This window comes from Elgaria multicarinata, chromosome 1 (assembly GCF_023053635.1).
Source record: "Elgaria multicarinata webbii isolate HBS135686 ecotype San Diego chromosome 1, rElgMul1.1.pri, whole genome shotgun sequence".
In the NCBI taxonomy this organism is placed as follows: domain Eukaryota; kingdom Metazoa; phylum Chordata; class Lepidosauria; order Squamata; family Anguidae; genus Elgaria; species Elgaria multicarinata.
This window is the reverse complement of record NC_086171.1, coordinates 72,156,947-72,171,001: the sequence shown is the minus strand read 5'-3', so window position 1 is coordinate 72,171,001 and position 14,055 is coordinate 72,156,947. Positions and strand designations below refer to the sequence as shown.

Sequence of the window (14,055 nt, the reverse complement as noted above, 5' to 3'; positions counted from 1 at the left end):
GTTAAACCTCCAACAAAGACTGGTCAGCTGTCCGCTCCTTCTAACCCTGAAGGGTGCGGGTTTCCGTCCACCACATCTGGGAACACTTTTACAGAAGCAGGACCTTCTCCTTCAAAGCAGAAATGCTCTAGCCACAACACCCTGGACTGGATTGCCATGCAGTCTCTGGACCCTAAAGAGATTGGTTCGCCAAAGACCAAAAATTCTGCTAGGCAAATTGCCTCATCCTCCAACAGCCACGCTTTTACATCCAATTGTTGTGTTCTGGGAGATCAGAAGGAAGGGTTGGACACAATTTTTGAACTAGATTGACTATGCTTAGGGCACGTCAACAGCCCACTCAAAATCCTGTCCTGGAACATTGCTGGCTGGAAATCCAAAAGTAGAGACCCAGATTTCCTAACATACCTTAACAACTTTGACATTGTCTTGTTTCAGGAGACTTGGTGTGATGACCATATCTACGTAAACGGTTTTGTGTCCTATTGCCTCCCCGCACTGCCAAACAAGGGCAAGGGCAGAGCCAGAGAGGGTTTAAGTATCCTGGTGTCTTCTTCCCTTGACACCAGGATAAGAGAACTCCCTAAATACTCCTCATCCATCCAGGCTCTGGTCTTGGAATTGGGAGATGTTGAGCTGACTTTGCTAATATTTAATGTTTACTTTTCTCCGACAGCATGTAAAGAGACTGTACAGGCCAGATGGCTTCAAGCCGAAGGCTTTTTCTTAGAGCAGTCAGCTAAATGCCCCTCAGCCTATTCCATAATTGCAGGTGATTTTAATGCAAGAACTGGGACTCATCTCCTGGACACTTCCAGGAGCGGTAGTCTTTACACGCTGGGCAACAACAAACTCAGAGCTGGCCAGCGTAACTCCAAAGACTCCTTTGTCAATTCTGCTGGAGTCTGTTTGCTTCAGTTTGTCTCCAGAAACAACTTATGTATCCTGAATGGTTCCAGTGCTGATGACGTCAGGGGTGAATTTACCTACATTTCTTCTAGGGGAGCAAGCACAGTGGACTACATTTTAGTACACCCACAGCTTAAATCATGGGGATGTAATCTAAAAGTAGCAGTTCGTTCTGACAGTGATCACCTCCCACTGGAGCTTTCTCTTGACAACTTAGGCTCCTCAAAACTGTCCATTCATCCCTATCCTTCCCCTGGTTCTCTAAAAGTAAATTCTAACAGGATTAAATGGTCTCATAAAACCGGTATGGTTTTTAATAGGCTAATCAAATCTCCCTGTCTTTTGGATGCTATTGATTTAATTTCCATAACCGCCCCTCCTAAACAGGGCATTCTAGCTTTTGAAAAGATCATACAGGTTTTGAGTTCCTCCCTTCAAAATTCTGTCACCACAGTGACACGCCCAAGAACCAGTAGGAATAATTGGTTCGACCGGGAGTGTATTAATCTCTGGAGTTGTATTCAAGCAGCTTACTCTGCTTATCGCATGAGTAATGATGGCCAACTCCCACACTCATATTTTGTGCTTAGGAGAGAGTATAAGAAATTGTTACACCGCAAAAAGACTGAAGCAACCCGAGAGGCATGGCAAATGTTGTTGGCTGCTTCTGTAACCCGTAGCTGTAAAACCTTTTGGCAGCTTGTATTGGGCGCCCTAAGTAACAGAGGTGATAGTCCAGAATGTTACATTCCAGCTAGTATCTGGGAAAACCACTTTCGTACTGTTTTTAGTGACAGCAGTGATACATTACCCCACCCCTATCTATCTTCCGCTGCCCCGGAATGGCCCCCAGTTGACTCTGCCACTGTGGAAGACTTAATCCATCAGCTTAAGCCTGGTAAGGCTCCCGGCCCTGATGGTATACCATCGGAGCTGATTCAAAGTAACATCAGCTGGTGGGCCCCCTTGTTGGCCTCTTTATTCTCTTTAATTAACCAATCAGGCATTATTCCTGCTGTTTGGCTGAAAGCTTTTATAATTCCAATATATAAAAAAGGCCGCAAAGATGATCCATCTAATTATCTCCCTATTAGTTTGTTATCGATAGTGGGGAAGATCTATGCCAGTTATTTAGGCCTCAAACTAAAGGCATGGACCATTGAGCATGACAGACTGGGTGTTGAGCAGATCGGTTTTAAACCCAGCTGCTCAACCCTTGACCACTGTCTGGTCTTGACTCACCTGGCCCACAAATATTCTGCCCCTAAAGGCGGCAAACTTTTTGCAGCCTTCATTGATTTAAAATCGGCTTTTGATTCTATATCACGCCCGCGTCTGTGGAACAAATTGGAACAGCTTTCTATGGATAAGAGACTCCTGTTTTTGATTCAATCTCTTTACTATAACACCACTGCTCAGGTTCGGTGCAGCCCATCAGGTCACTACACAAAAGAGATTGCTGCTTCATGTGGGGTTAGACAAGGCTGTGTGCTCGCACCTCTATTATTTAATCTGTATTTGTCAGACCTCCCCCACGCATTGGAGCCCTTCCCGTCCCACCCACCTAAGATACTGAACACTAAAGTTTCTCTGCTTCTGTATGCAGACGATGCAGTTCTGATCTCTCAGACTAGGGTGGGCCTCAAGAGATTGCTGTGCGGCTTTGTAAACTATTGCTCAGAAAACTTGCTTTCTATTAATTATACTAAATCTAAGGTTTTGGTGTTTTCCAAACGCAAGGTTAGATTTTCTTGGGCCATGGAGAATTCCACGATTGAGCAAGTGGGCTCCTATAAATACTTGGGTATATGGTTCCATGAAACCATCTCTTGGAAAGAACAGGGAAAACTCTCTAAGACTAAAGCTGAACGACACCTAGGTGCAATTACTCGCTTCTTTTTTACAAGGGGCGGGCAATTCATTCCGGCAGCTGTCCAGGTTTTCAAAGCCAAAATCATCCCTCAGATTTTATATGGGGCTCCAATTTGGTTCCCATGCTTTAAATCCTCCCTTGAGGGTATTCAGTCTTCTTTTCTTAGAATGTTATTTGGTGTTCCCAAGTGTGTTTCTGGAGCTGCTCTTAAACTAGAAGTTGGTCTGAATTCTGTTAATTGCCTGGCCTGGATTCATGTTATCCATTTTTGGCTTCGCTGTAACATGGCACCTCCATCTAATTCTCTAGTATCTAACATTCTGTTAGACCATTTTGAATCCCCTTGGGCAAAGGCCATGACTAGTAAAATCAAGTCAGTAGGCCTATCCCCCCAAAAGCTACTATCAAGGGATTTAGCTAGTGCCAAATCAGTAGTGAAACAGAGACTGCTTGTTATAGATATGCAAGTCCTTCAGAGTGCTGCACGGGGCCCCATGCTCCCCCCTGTCCCTAGGACTACCAGCCTCCTTTTGTAAAGATGGGATGCCTTATCTACGCTGGTTGTCTATTCCTAAATACAGGAGAGCATTCTCATTAGCCAGACTTAATGTTCTTCCCTCCAAACTTTTGGAGGGCAGATTTAATAAAATTCCAGTGCTCAACAGATGCTGCCCCTGCAACAATAGTGAAATGAAAACTGTATCTCATGTTTTACTGTTTTGCAGATTTTATCTAGGGGCTAGAAATGATCTTCTAAACCCTATTTTACAATTTTATCCTGGTCACCCAACTGAATTCTTAACGTCTCTTTTACTTTGTAATATAGACAAATCAACCACTGAGCAAGTGGCCAAGTTTTTGAACCTGGCCATTTCTTTTAGATCTTCTATGATCGCCTGACTTTTAATAGTTAATAGTTAATGGTATGTTCAGTTTGCTGTATGTAAAATTTTTATCAGCTGGAATGGTCTATTGACCGCAATAAACTGTTGTTATTGAAACTTGGCATGCTAAAAACCCTACTAAAGTGCTATCACTGTGCCAATTTTGATCTATTTATCTTTAAAACTTACGCAGATGTAAGCATTTTTGAATTTCCCTTTTAAAAAAAATTAAATCAAGGGATGAGCCAATATGATTCAAACTTGGAGTAGCGAAAGACTTCCTTAAGAGCTATCACTGTGCCAAGTTTGATCTCTTTATCTTTAAAGCTTACGCAGATGTAAGCATTTTTGAATTTCCCTTTCTAAAAAAATTAAATCAAGGGATGAAACAATATGATTCAAACTTGGAGTAGCTAAAGACTTCCTTAAGAGCTATCACTGTGCCAAGTTTGATCTCTTTATCTTTAAAGCTTATGCAGATGTAAGCATTTTGGTTACCTTGGTGCAAAGGAAGGGAACTGACCACCTTCATAGATTTTCTAATAGAATGAATCAGTTTTGTGCACTGGTTTTAATTGGTTGACAATTAACAATTAACAATTATATTATATAATTGTTTAATTATAACAATTAACAATTATAACAATTAACACACCTTCCAGGGATGCTTCGTCAATAAACTTCGGTCCAACCCCCAGGCTTTTCAAGGACTCTTGCACATGGGGCACCGGCTATGCCCTTCCGAACACAAATGCTTACCCCAATGTCTCAGCCTCTGGGATAGGCCTTCGGCACACGGGCAGAACCACTGTGGCCCACTGCAGCCACTTGGGAGGTTGCTGGCTGGGCCGTAAAAAGTAGGTGGCCAGATCCAGGCGCAAAGGGAAAAAAAAAAAAAAAGCCTACAGCACCCGGTATTCCCAGGCGGTCTCCCATCCAGGTACTAACCAGGCCTGACCCTGCTTAGCTTCCGAGATCAGACGAGATCGGGCGTGTTCAAGGTAGTATGGCCGTAGGCAGCAACACTGCCCGCTTTGTCTCACTTCAAGCCGAAACAGCCCTCAGTGCCCCTACACAAGCCAGCTCTGCCTGCTTCTTCTGGAAGGCAGCCTTCTCAGGATTTTTTCCTGCTCCTATGCAACAGTCCATGGAGCATGTAGGTACGAACACACACCTGCACAGGAGCCTCCCCGGCAAAACTAGCTCCCGCACCTCTCAGCCCCCAACAGACACTGATGTCATTTCCCAAGTGCCGGCCTCTTACAGTGCATCTCATGGAGGAGAACATTCCCAGCCAGCCGCCACAGTCTGTTAGGGGAGAGGGCAGCAGGCAGCCCCAGGACGGGGCAAGAGCAAAGGAGCAGACACAAAGAGAGACTTGTCCTTCCTCTCCATACCCACAGCACCATTTACTCTCCATTTACTCCAAAGGATGGGATCTGTCCCTTCTCTCGATTCCCACAGCACCCTTTACTCTTCAGAACAATTAACACACTTTTCAGGGATGCTTCGTCAATAAACGTCCGTCCAGCCCCCAGGCTTTTCAAGGACTCTTGCACATGGAGCGCCGGCTATGCACTTCCGAACACAAATGCTTACGCCAACGTCTCAGGGCTCTGGGATAGGCCTTCGGCACGCGGGCAGAATCACTGTGGCCCACTGCAGCCACTTGGGAGGTTGCTGGCTGGGCCGTAAAATGTAGGTGGGCAGATCCAGGCGCAAAGGGCAAAAAAAAAAAAAAAGCCTACAGCACCCGGTATTCCCAGGCGGTCTCCCAGCCAGGTACTAACCAGGCCTGACCCTGCTTAGCTTCCGAGATCAGACGAGATCGGGCGTGTTCAAGGTAGTATGGCCATAGGCAGCAACACTGCCCGCTTTCTCTCACTTCAAGCCGAAACAGCCCTCAGTGCCCCTACACAAGCCAGCTCTGCCTGCTTCTTCTGGAAGGCAGCCTTCTCAGGATTTTTTCCTGCTCCTATGCAACAGTCCATGGAGCATGTAGGTACGAACACACACCTGCACAGGAGCCTCCCCGGTAAAACTAGCTCCCGCACCTCTCAGCCCCCAACAGACACTGATGTCATTTCCCAAGTGCCGGCCTCTTACAGTGCATCTCATGGAGGAGAACATTCCCAGCCAGCCGCCACAGTCTGTTAGGGGAGAGGGCAGCAGGCAGCCCCAGGACGGGGCAAGAGCAAAGGAGCAGACACAAAGAGAGACTTGTCCTTCCTCTCCATACCCACAGCACCATTTACTCTCCATTTACTCCAAAGGATGGGATCTGTCCCTTCTCTCGATTCCCACAGCACCCTTTACTCTTCAGAACAATTAACACACTTTTCAGGGATGCTTCGTCAATAAACGTCGGTTCAGCCCCCAGGCTTTTCAAGGACTCTTGCACATGGGGCGCCGGCTATGCGCTTCCGAACACAAATGCTTACCCCAACGTCTCAGGGCTCTGGGATAGGCCTTCGGCACGCGGGCAGAATCACTGTGGCCCACTGCAGCCACTTGGGAGGTTGCTGGCTGGGCCGTAAAAAGTAGGTGGCCAGATCCAGGCGCAAAGGGCAAAAAAAAAAAAAAAGCCTACAGCACCCGGTATTCCCAGGCGGTCTCCCATCCAGGTACTAACCAGGCCTGACCCTGCTTAGCTTCCGAGATCAGACGAGATCGGGCGTGTTCAAGGTAGTATGGCCGTAGGCAGCAACACTGCCCGCTTTGTCTCACTTCAAGCCGAAACAGCCCTCAGTGCCCCTACACAAGCCAGCTCTGCCTGCTTCTTCTGGAAGGCAGCCTTCTCAGGATTTTTTCCTGCTCCTATGCAACAGTCCATGGAGCATGTAGGTACGAACACACACCTGCACAGGAGCCTCCCCGGCAAAACTAGCTCCCGCACCTCTCAGCCCCCAACAGACACTGATGTCATTTCCCAAGTGCCGGCCTCTTACAGTGCATCTCATGGAGGAGAACATTCCCAGCCAGCCGCCACAGTCTGTTAGGGGAGAGGGCAGCAGGCAGCCCCAGGACGGGGCAAGAGCAAAGGAGCAGACACAAAGAGAGACTTGTCCTTCCTCTCCATACCCACAGCACCATTTACTCTCCATTTACTCCAAAGGATGGGATCTGTCCCTTCTCTCGATTCCCACAGCACCCTTTACTCTTCAGAACAATTAACACACTTTTCAGGGATGCTTCGTCAATAAACGTCCGTCCAGCCCCCAGGCTTTTCAAGGACTCTTGCACATGGAGCGCCGGCTATGCACTTCCGAACACAAATGCTTACCCCAACGTCTCAGGGCTCTGGGATAGGCCTTCGGCACGCGGGCAGAATCACTGTGGCCCACTGCAGCCACTTGGGAGGTTGCTGGCTGGGCCGTAAAATGTAGGTGGCCAGATCCAGGCGCAAAGGGCAAAAAAAAAAAAAAAGCCTACAGCACCCGGTATTCCCAGGCGGTCTCCCATCCAGGTACTAACCAGGCCTGACCCTGCTTAGCTTCCGAGATCAGACGAGATCGGGCGTGTTCAAGGTAGTATGGCCATAGGCAGCAACACTGCCCGCTTTCTCTCACTTCAAGCCGAAACAGCCCTCAGTGCCCCTACACAAGCCAGCTCTGCCTGCTTCTTCTGGAAGGCAGCCTTCTCAGGATTTTTTCCTGCTCCTATGCAACAGTCCATGGAGCATGTAGGTACGAACACACACCTGCACAGGAGCCTCCCCGGTAAAACTAGCTCCCGCACCTCTCAGCCCCCAACAGACACTGATGTCATTTCCCAAGTGCCGGCCTCTTACAGTGCATCTCATGGAGGAGAACATTCCCAGCCAGCCGCCACAGTCTGTTAGGGGAGAGGGCAGCAGGCAGCCCCAGGACGGGGCAAGAGCAAAGGAGCAGACACAAAGAGAGACTTGTCCTTCCTCTCCATACCCACAGCACCATTTACCCTCCATTTACTCCAAAGGATGGGATCTGTCCCTTCTCTCGATTCCCACAGCACCCTTTACTCTTCAGAACAATTAACACACTTTTCAGGGATGCTTCGTCAATAAACGTCGGTTCAGCCCCCAGGCTTTTCAAGGACTCTTGCACATGGGGCGCCGGCTATGCGCTTCCGAACACAAATGCTTACCCCAACGTCTCAGGGCTCTGGGATAGGCCTTCGGCACGCGGGCAGAATCACTGTGGCCCACTGCAGCCACTTGGGAGGTTGCTGGCTGGGCCGTAAAAAGTAGGTGGCCAGATCCAGGCGCAAAGGGCAAAAAAAAAAAAAGCCTACAGCACCCGGTATTCCCAGGCGGTCTCCCATCCAGGTACTAACCAGGCCTGACCCTGCTTAGCTTCCGAGATCAGACGAGATCGGGCGTGTTCAAGGTAGTATGGCCGTAGGCAGCAACACTGCCTCCTTTCCCTCACTTCAAGCCGAAACAGCCCTCAGTGCCCCTACACAAGCCAGCTCTGCCTGCTTCTTCTGGAAGGCAGCCTTCTCAGGATTTTTTCCTGCTCCTATGCAACAGTCCATGGAGCATGTAGGTACGAACACACACCTGCACAGGAGCCTCCCCGGCAAAACTAGCTCCCGCACCTCTCAGCCCCCAACAGACACTGATGTCATTTCCCAAGTGCCGGCCTCTTACAGTGCATCTCATGGAGGAGAACATTCCCAGCCAGCCGCCACAGTCTGTTAGGGGAGAGGGCAGCAGGCAGCCCCAGGACGGGGCAAGAGCAAAGGAGCAGACACAAAGAGAGACTTGTCCTTCCTCTCCATACCCACAGCACCATTTACTCTCCATTTACTCCAAAGGATGGGATCTGTCCCTTCTCTTGATTCCCACAGCACCCTTTACTCTTCAGAACAATTAACACACTTTTCAGGGATGCTTCGTCAATAAACGTCGGTTCAGCCCCCAGGCTTTTCAAGGACTCTTGCACATGGGGCGCCGGCTATGCGCTTCCGAACACAAATGCTTACCCCAACGTCTCAGGGCTCTGGGATAGGCCTTCGGCACGCGGGCAGAATCACTGTGGCCCACTGCAGCCACTTGGGAGGGTGCTGGCTGGGCCGTAAAAAGTAGGTGGCCAGATCCAGGCGCAAAGGGCAAAAAAAAAAAAAAAAAAAAGCCTACAGCACCCGGTATTCCCAGGCGGTCTCCCATCCAGGTACTAACCAGGCCTGACCCTGCTTAGCTTCCGAGATCAGACGAGATCGGGCGTGTTCAAGGTAGTATGGCCGTAGGCAGCAACACTGCCTCCTTTCCCTCACTTCAAGCTGAAGCAGCCTCTAGTACCCCTTCACAAAGCAATTCTGCCTGCTTTTTCCAGATGACTGCCTTCCTCTCAGGACTTCTTCCTGCTCCTACGCAGCAGTCCATGGAGCACAAAGACACAAACACACAGCTGCACTGTTCCCATCTTCTCAGGCCTCGGTGTTTATTGCCACCGCCACCTCTGTCGCCGCCTCCAACCCAGTCCATGGAGCAAACACAAACACAGTCCTACAGCAGCCCCTCCCTGGGAAACTCAACTCCTACAGCTCCTTACCACCAATAGCTGCTGCCCAGTATTTCCCAAGCGTCGGCAAAACATCCTCAGGCTCCACTCAACTGTGAAGGGGGAGGGAGAGAGGTCCCATTTAACTCTATTTTCTTACTCCTTAGTAGGCATTTTCACCTTAAAAGAAATGCGGAAAATGCACCCTCCTTGTCCGCAGCTCCCTCGTTTTTAAAGATAAAGAGATCAAAATTGGCAAAGTGATAGCTCTTAAGGAGGGCTTTAGCCAGCCAAGTTGGAATCAGATTGGGTCATCTCTTGATTTTAAAGAATTTTTTAAATGTACATTTTAAAAATGCTTACAGCTGCGTAAGCTTTAAAGAGAAATAGATCAAAATACTCCCTTTGAGTAAACCCCATTGCACGGGGAGAGGCTTACTTCTGAATAAACACATATAGAACTGACTGTTAATAGTGTGGTCACTCAGAAGCTTTTTTAAAAAAGTCTAAAACAGCAAACTGGAAAGATGTGCTCTGCAACCCTATGCTTACTTCTGAGGTCTTACTTCTGTTTACTCCGAAATAAGTCTCTCTCTGTTCAATGGAGTTTACTCAAAGGGAAACATGCATAAGATTTTAGTATGACTTGGATGTAAATGCAGTTGAAAGCAATGGGATTTAGTCTTGAGTAATGGAACCAGCAGAATTTTATGAACTTGGAGATGCACAGCTTCCCATGACCAAAGGAATGGAAGATCGATCCTTCGCACTTGTGGACTACCAGGAAAATGGGTTTAAGTGGGGAAATTAAAAAAATCATTAAAAAATCAAGGGATAAACCAATATGATTCAAACTTGGCATGCTAAAAACCCTACTAAAGTGCTATCTGTGCCAATTTTGATCTATTTATCTTTAAAACTTACGCAGATGTAAGCATTTTTGAATTTCCCTTTTTAAAAAAATTAAATCAAGGGATGAACCAAAATGATTCAAACTTGGAGTAGCTAAAGACTTCCTTAAGAGCTATCACTGTGCCAAGTTTGATCTCTTTATCTTTAAAGCTTATGCAGATGTAAGCATTTTGGTTACCTTGGTGCAAAGGATGGGAACTGACCACCTTCATTGATTTTCTAATGGCATGAATCAGTTTTGTGCACTGGTTTTAATTGGCTGACAATTAACAATTAACAATTATATTATATACTTGTTTAATTATAATTATAACAATTAACAATTATAACAATTAACACACCTTCCAGGGATGCTTGGTGAATAAACTTCGGTCCAGCCCCCAGGCTTTTCAAGGACTCTTGCACATGGGGCACCGGCTATGCCCTTCCGAACACAAATGCTTACCCCAATGTCTCAGGGCTCGGGTGATAGGCCTTCGGCACACGGACGGAACCACTGTGGCCCACTGCAGCCACTTGGGAGGGTGCTAGCTGGGCCGTAAAAAGTAGGTGGCCAGATCCAGGCGCAAAGGGCAAAAAAAAAAAAAAAAAGCCTACAGCACCCGGTATTCCCAGGCGGTCTCCCATCCAGGTACTAACCAGGCCTGACCCTGCTTAGCTTCCGAGATCAGACGAGATCGGGCGTGTTCAAGGTAGTATGGCCGTAGGCAGCAACACTGCCTCCTTTCCCTCACTTCAAGCTAAAGTAGCCTCTAGTACCCCTTCACAAAGCAATTCTGCCTGCTTTTTCCAGATGACTGCCTTCCTCTCAGGACTTCTTCCTGCTCCTACACAGCAGTCCATGGAGCACAAACACACAGCTGCACCGTTCCCATCTTCTCAGGCCTCGGTGATTATTGCCACCGCCACCTCTGTCGCCACCTCCAACCCAGTCCATGGAGCAACCACAAACACAGTCCTACAGCAGCCCCTCCCTGGGAAACTCAACTCCTACAGCTTCTATCCACCAATAGCCGCTGCCCAGTATTTCCCAAGCGTCGGCAAAACATCCTCAGGCTCCACTCAACTGTGAAGGGGGAGGGAGAGAGGTCCCATTTAACTCTATTTTCTTACTCCTTAGTAGGCATTTTCACCTTAAAAGAAATGCGGAAAATGCACCCTCCTTGTCCGCAGCTCCCTCGTTTTTAACAAGATCAAAATTGGCACAGTGATAGCTCTTAAGGAAGGCTTTAGCCAGCCAAGTTTGAATCATATTGGATCATCTCTTGATTTTAAAGAATTCTTTTAATATACATTAAAAAAAAGTCTAAAACAGCAAACTCGAAAGATGTGCTCTGCAACCCTATGCTTACTTCTGAGGTCTTACTTCTGTTTACTCTGAAATAAGTCTCTCTCTGTTCAATGGAGTTTACTCAAAGGGAAGCATGCATAAGATTTTAGTATGACTTGGATGTAAATGCAGTTGAAAGCAATGGGATTTAGTCTTGAGTAATGGAACCAGCAGATCTCTATTTGTTGAACTTGAAAGGGGGAAATTAAAAAATCATTAAAAATTCAAGGGATAAACCAATATGATTCAAACTTGGCATGCTAAAAACCCTACTAAAGTGCTATCACTGTACCAATTTTGATCTATTTATCTTTAAAACTTACGCTGATGTAAGCATTTTTTAATTTCCATTTTAAAAAAAATTAAATTAAGGGATGAACATATAGACTAACAGTGACATGGAGCAAAAAAGTCCCTCTATGGGACTTCCATAGAATCATAGAATAGCAGAGTTGGAAGGGGCCTACAAGGCCATCGAGTCCAACCCCCTGCTCAATGTAAGAATCCACCCTAAAGCATCCCTGACAGATGGTTGTCCAGCTGCCTCTTGAAGGCCTCTAGTATGGGAGAGCCCACAACCTCCCTAGGTAACTGATTCCATTGTCGTATTGCTCTAACAGTCAAGAAGTTTTTCCTGATGTCCAGCCGGAATCTGGCTTCCTTTAATTTGAGGCTGTTATTCCGTGTCCGGCACTCTGGGAGGATCAAGAAGAGATCCTGGCCTGTTACACTCGCTTCAACCACATCACTTTGTGTGCACACTCCAAACAAAGTGTAAGAAAACGTATACCACACAGCTGAGTCTTCAAATAGTTCAGTAGACTGGAGTTACAGGCTGCTTCCAGGTGAGGCTTTTACTGTGCAATTGCCCTGCCTCATTCATGGCATTTTATGGGGGAGTCGTGATGACAACAACTTCCATTTGTAGCCTTCACGTGCTTTTCCTCTGCTTCTTCCATCTTTTTTCTTTCCATGAAAATTCAGTTAAAGACATAAAAGAGTGGCTAGCAGCACAGTGGCCCCGTGCTGCTAAACCATGCTGCTTAACCACAAAATGGTTAACGGAATGCATTCTGTTAACCATTTTGTGGTTAAGCTGCATGGTTAGCGTGTTGTCTGAACGGGGCCAGTGTCTTTTGATTGGCAGAACTAGGAACCCTCCATTTGGAAATACCCTCAGATCAATTATCTTTGAACCCAGTTGTGTTATGATGATTACCAAGAGCGCACTCAGGTCAGCAGTCTTGTGTATCTCCCCTATGCCTGAATATTTATATCGTCTGCTTTCAAAGTGGTCAAAAAGTAGCACAATGAAGGAAATCTACCACAAACTCTTACGGCTTTTGGTATTTCAGGATAGTGTACACCCTACGGGCTTTCTCTTAAGATTTATACGAAAGTCTAAGTTGATTAGTTACCCTTAGAACACTTTAATTATGGTTAGGGTCCAGGTTATTTGAAAGAACGTATTCTCCCTTATGAGCCTGCCCCTGCTTTGAGATCTTCTGGAGAGGCCCTTCTTTTAGTCCCACCTTCTTCACAGGCACGCTTGGTGGGAACATGGCAGAGGGCCTTCTCGTTGGCTGCTCCGGTGCTCTGGAACTCTCTTCCTGGGGAAGCTAGGCTGGCTCCCTCCTTGATGGCCTTTCGGAAGCAGGCTAAAACTTTTTTGTTCAAGCAGGCCTTTGGAGAATAATCCAGCCCTCCATCTATGTTAGTGTTTTATAATTTTGTTGTGTATTTTTTAATTGTTTATGGTTTTGTTTCCCTCCCCCCCCCCATGTATATTTTAAACTTTATAAGGCCGCCTTGAGGCCCAGCATTGGGCAAAAGGCGGGATACAAATAAATATAATAATAATAATAATAATAATAATAATAATTAATTATATATTTATACTCACAATCATGTTGGTTAGAGAGTGCTGAATGTGTCTTTTCTTCATTATTGCTATGTATGCTTGAATGGAGAGTCTACAGACTCTTTAAGTTTAGTAGTAGTCACAAAGGCCATGGCCAATCTTCCTTCCTAGATGGTGCTGCCACATTTCCAAGTGGGGCTTCAAAGAAACGAATGTACAAATCAATGAACAAAGTCTATAATCTTGCCACCAAGTCTGTATCTATCTGTGCATCTGAATCACTAGCATCAGAAACGTAAGTTAAATGATAACTGTTTTTTCAAGCTCAGTAACTTTTAACAGCTTATAATGATTACCTTCTTTCCCAACATGTCACTTATGAAAACAATGGATTTACAGGGGGGAAAGTGGTTGTGTGGGTGGTGGGGTTTTTTTAAGTGAGGTCTTTCAAGTACCATAAGACATCTGTTCTCTCTCCACTCCAGCTTACTAGAGATAATTAACTCTTGATATTCCGTGGCTCCCTTTCCCTCCAAAAATATCCCCACTGCTACTTAATTCAGGGTTGGGCAGCAGAATGGCAGCAATGGGGGAGACAACGAACATCTGGGGAAGAAGGATTTGTACACATGGCTGGGCAGGGGGGGGCAGTGGGGCCAGTTGGCATGGGCCTATGATTTTGAGGGGTCCCCCTGGGCAAAGTGGCTTGATTTTTCTGTTGTTGTTGATGAATTTGCACAAAGAAAAGCACATAAAGCATTTCTGAATGTGAAGAATGTCTTATATGCATCTTGAATAAAAGT

At 46.6% G+C, this 14,055-nt stretch overlaps 7 non-coding genes across 7 annotated transcripts; all 7 read right to left on the bottom strand.

The window, feature by feature from the left end:
* Nucleotides 1-4,565: 4,565 nt before the first annotated feature.
* Nucleotides 4,566-4,684, bottom strand: LOC134413439 (5S ribosomal RNA). The gene has a single exon (XR_010026467.1). It is a non-coding gene; the product is annotated as a 5S ribosomal RNA (ribosomal RNA).
* A 723-nt stretch (nucleotides 4,685-5,407) lies between these two features.
* LOC134413529 (5S ribosomal RNA) lies at nucleotides 5,408-5,526 on the bottom strand. Its single transcript, XR_010026534.1, has one exon. It is a non-coding gene; the product is annotated as a 5S ribosomal RNA (ribosomal RNA).
* A 723-nt stretch (nucleotides 5,527-6,249) lies between these two features.
* On the bottom strand, nucleotides 6,250-6,368 carry LOC134413551 (5S ribosomal RNA). The gene has a single exon (XR_010026549.1). It is a non-coding gene; the product is annotated as a 5S ribosomal RNA (ribosomal RNA).
* A 723-nt stretch (nucleotides 6,369-7,091) lies between these two features.
* On the bottom strand, nucleotides 7,092-7,210 carry LOC134413507 (5S ribosomal RNA). Its single transcript, XR_010026514.1, has one exon. It is a non-coding gene; the product is annotated as a 5S ribosomal RNA (ribosomal RNA).
* A 721-nt stretch (nucleotides 7,211-7,931) lies between these two features.
* On the bottom strand, nucleotides 7,932-8,050 carry LOC134413548 (5S ribosomal RNA). The gene has a single exon (XR_010026548.1). It is a non-coding gene; the product is annotated as a 5S ribosomal RNA (ribosomal RNA).
* A 728-nt stretch (nucleotides 8,051-8,778) lies between these two features.
* On the bottom strand, nucleotides 8,779-8,897 carry LOC134413536 (5S ribosomal RNA). Its single transcript, XR_010026541.1, has one exon. It is a non-coding gene; the product is annotated as a 5S ribosomal RNA (ribosomal RNA).
* Nucleotides 8,898-10,651: 1,754 nt separating this feature from the next.
* LOC134413524 (5S ribosomal RNA) lies at nucleotides 10,652-10,770 on the bottom strand. The gene has a single exon (XR_010026530.1). It is a non-coding gene; the product is annotated as a 5S ribosomal RNA (ribosomal RNA).
* Between the last annotated feature and the right edge of the window lie 3,285 nt (nucleotides 10,771-14,055).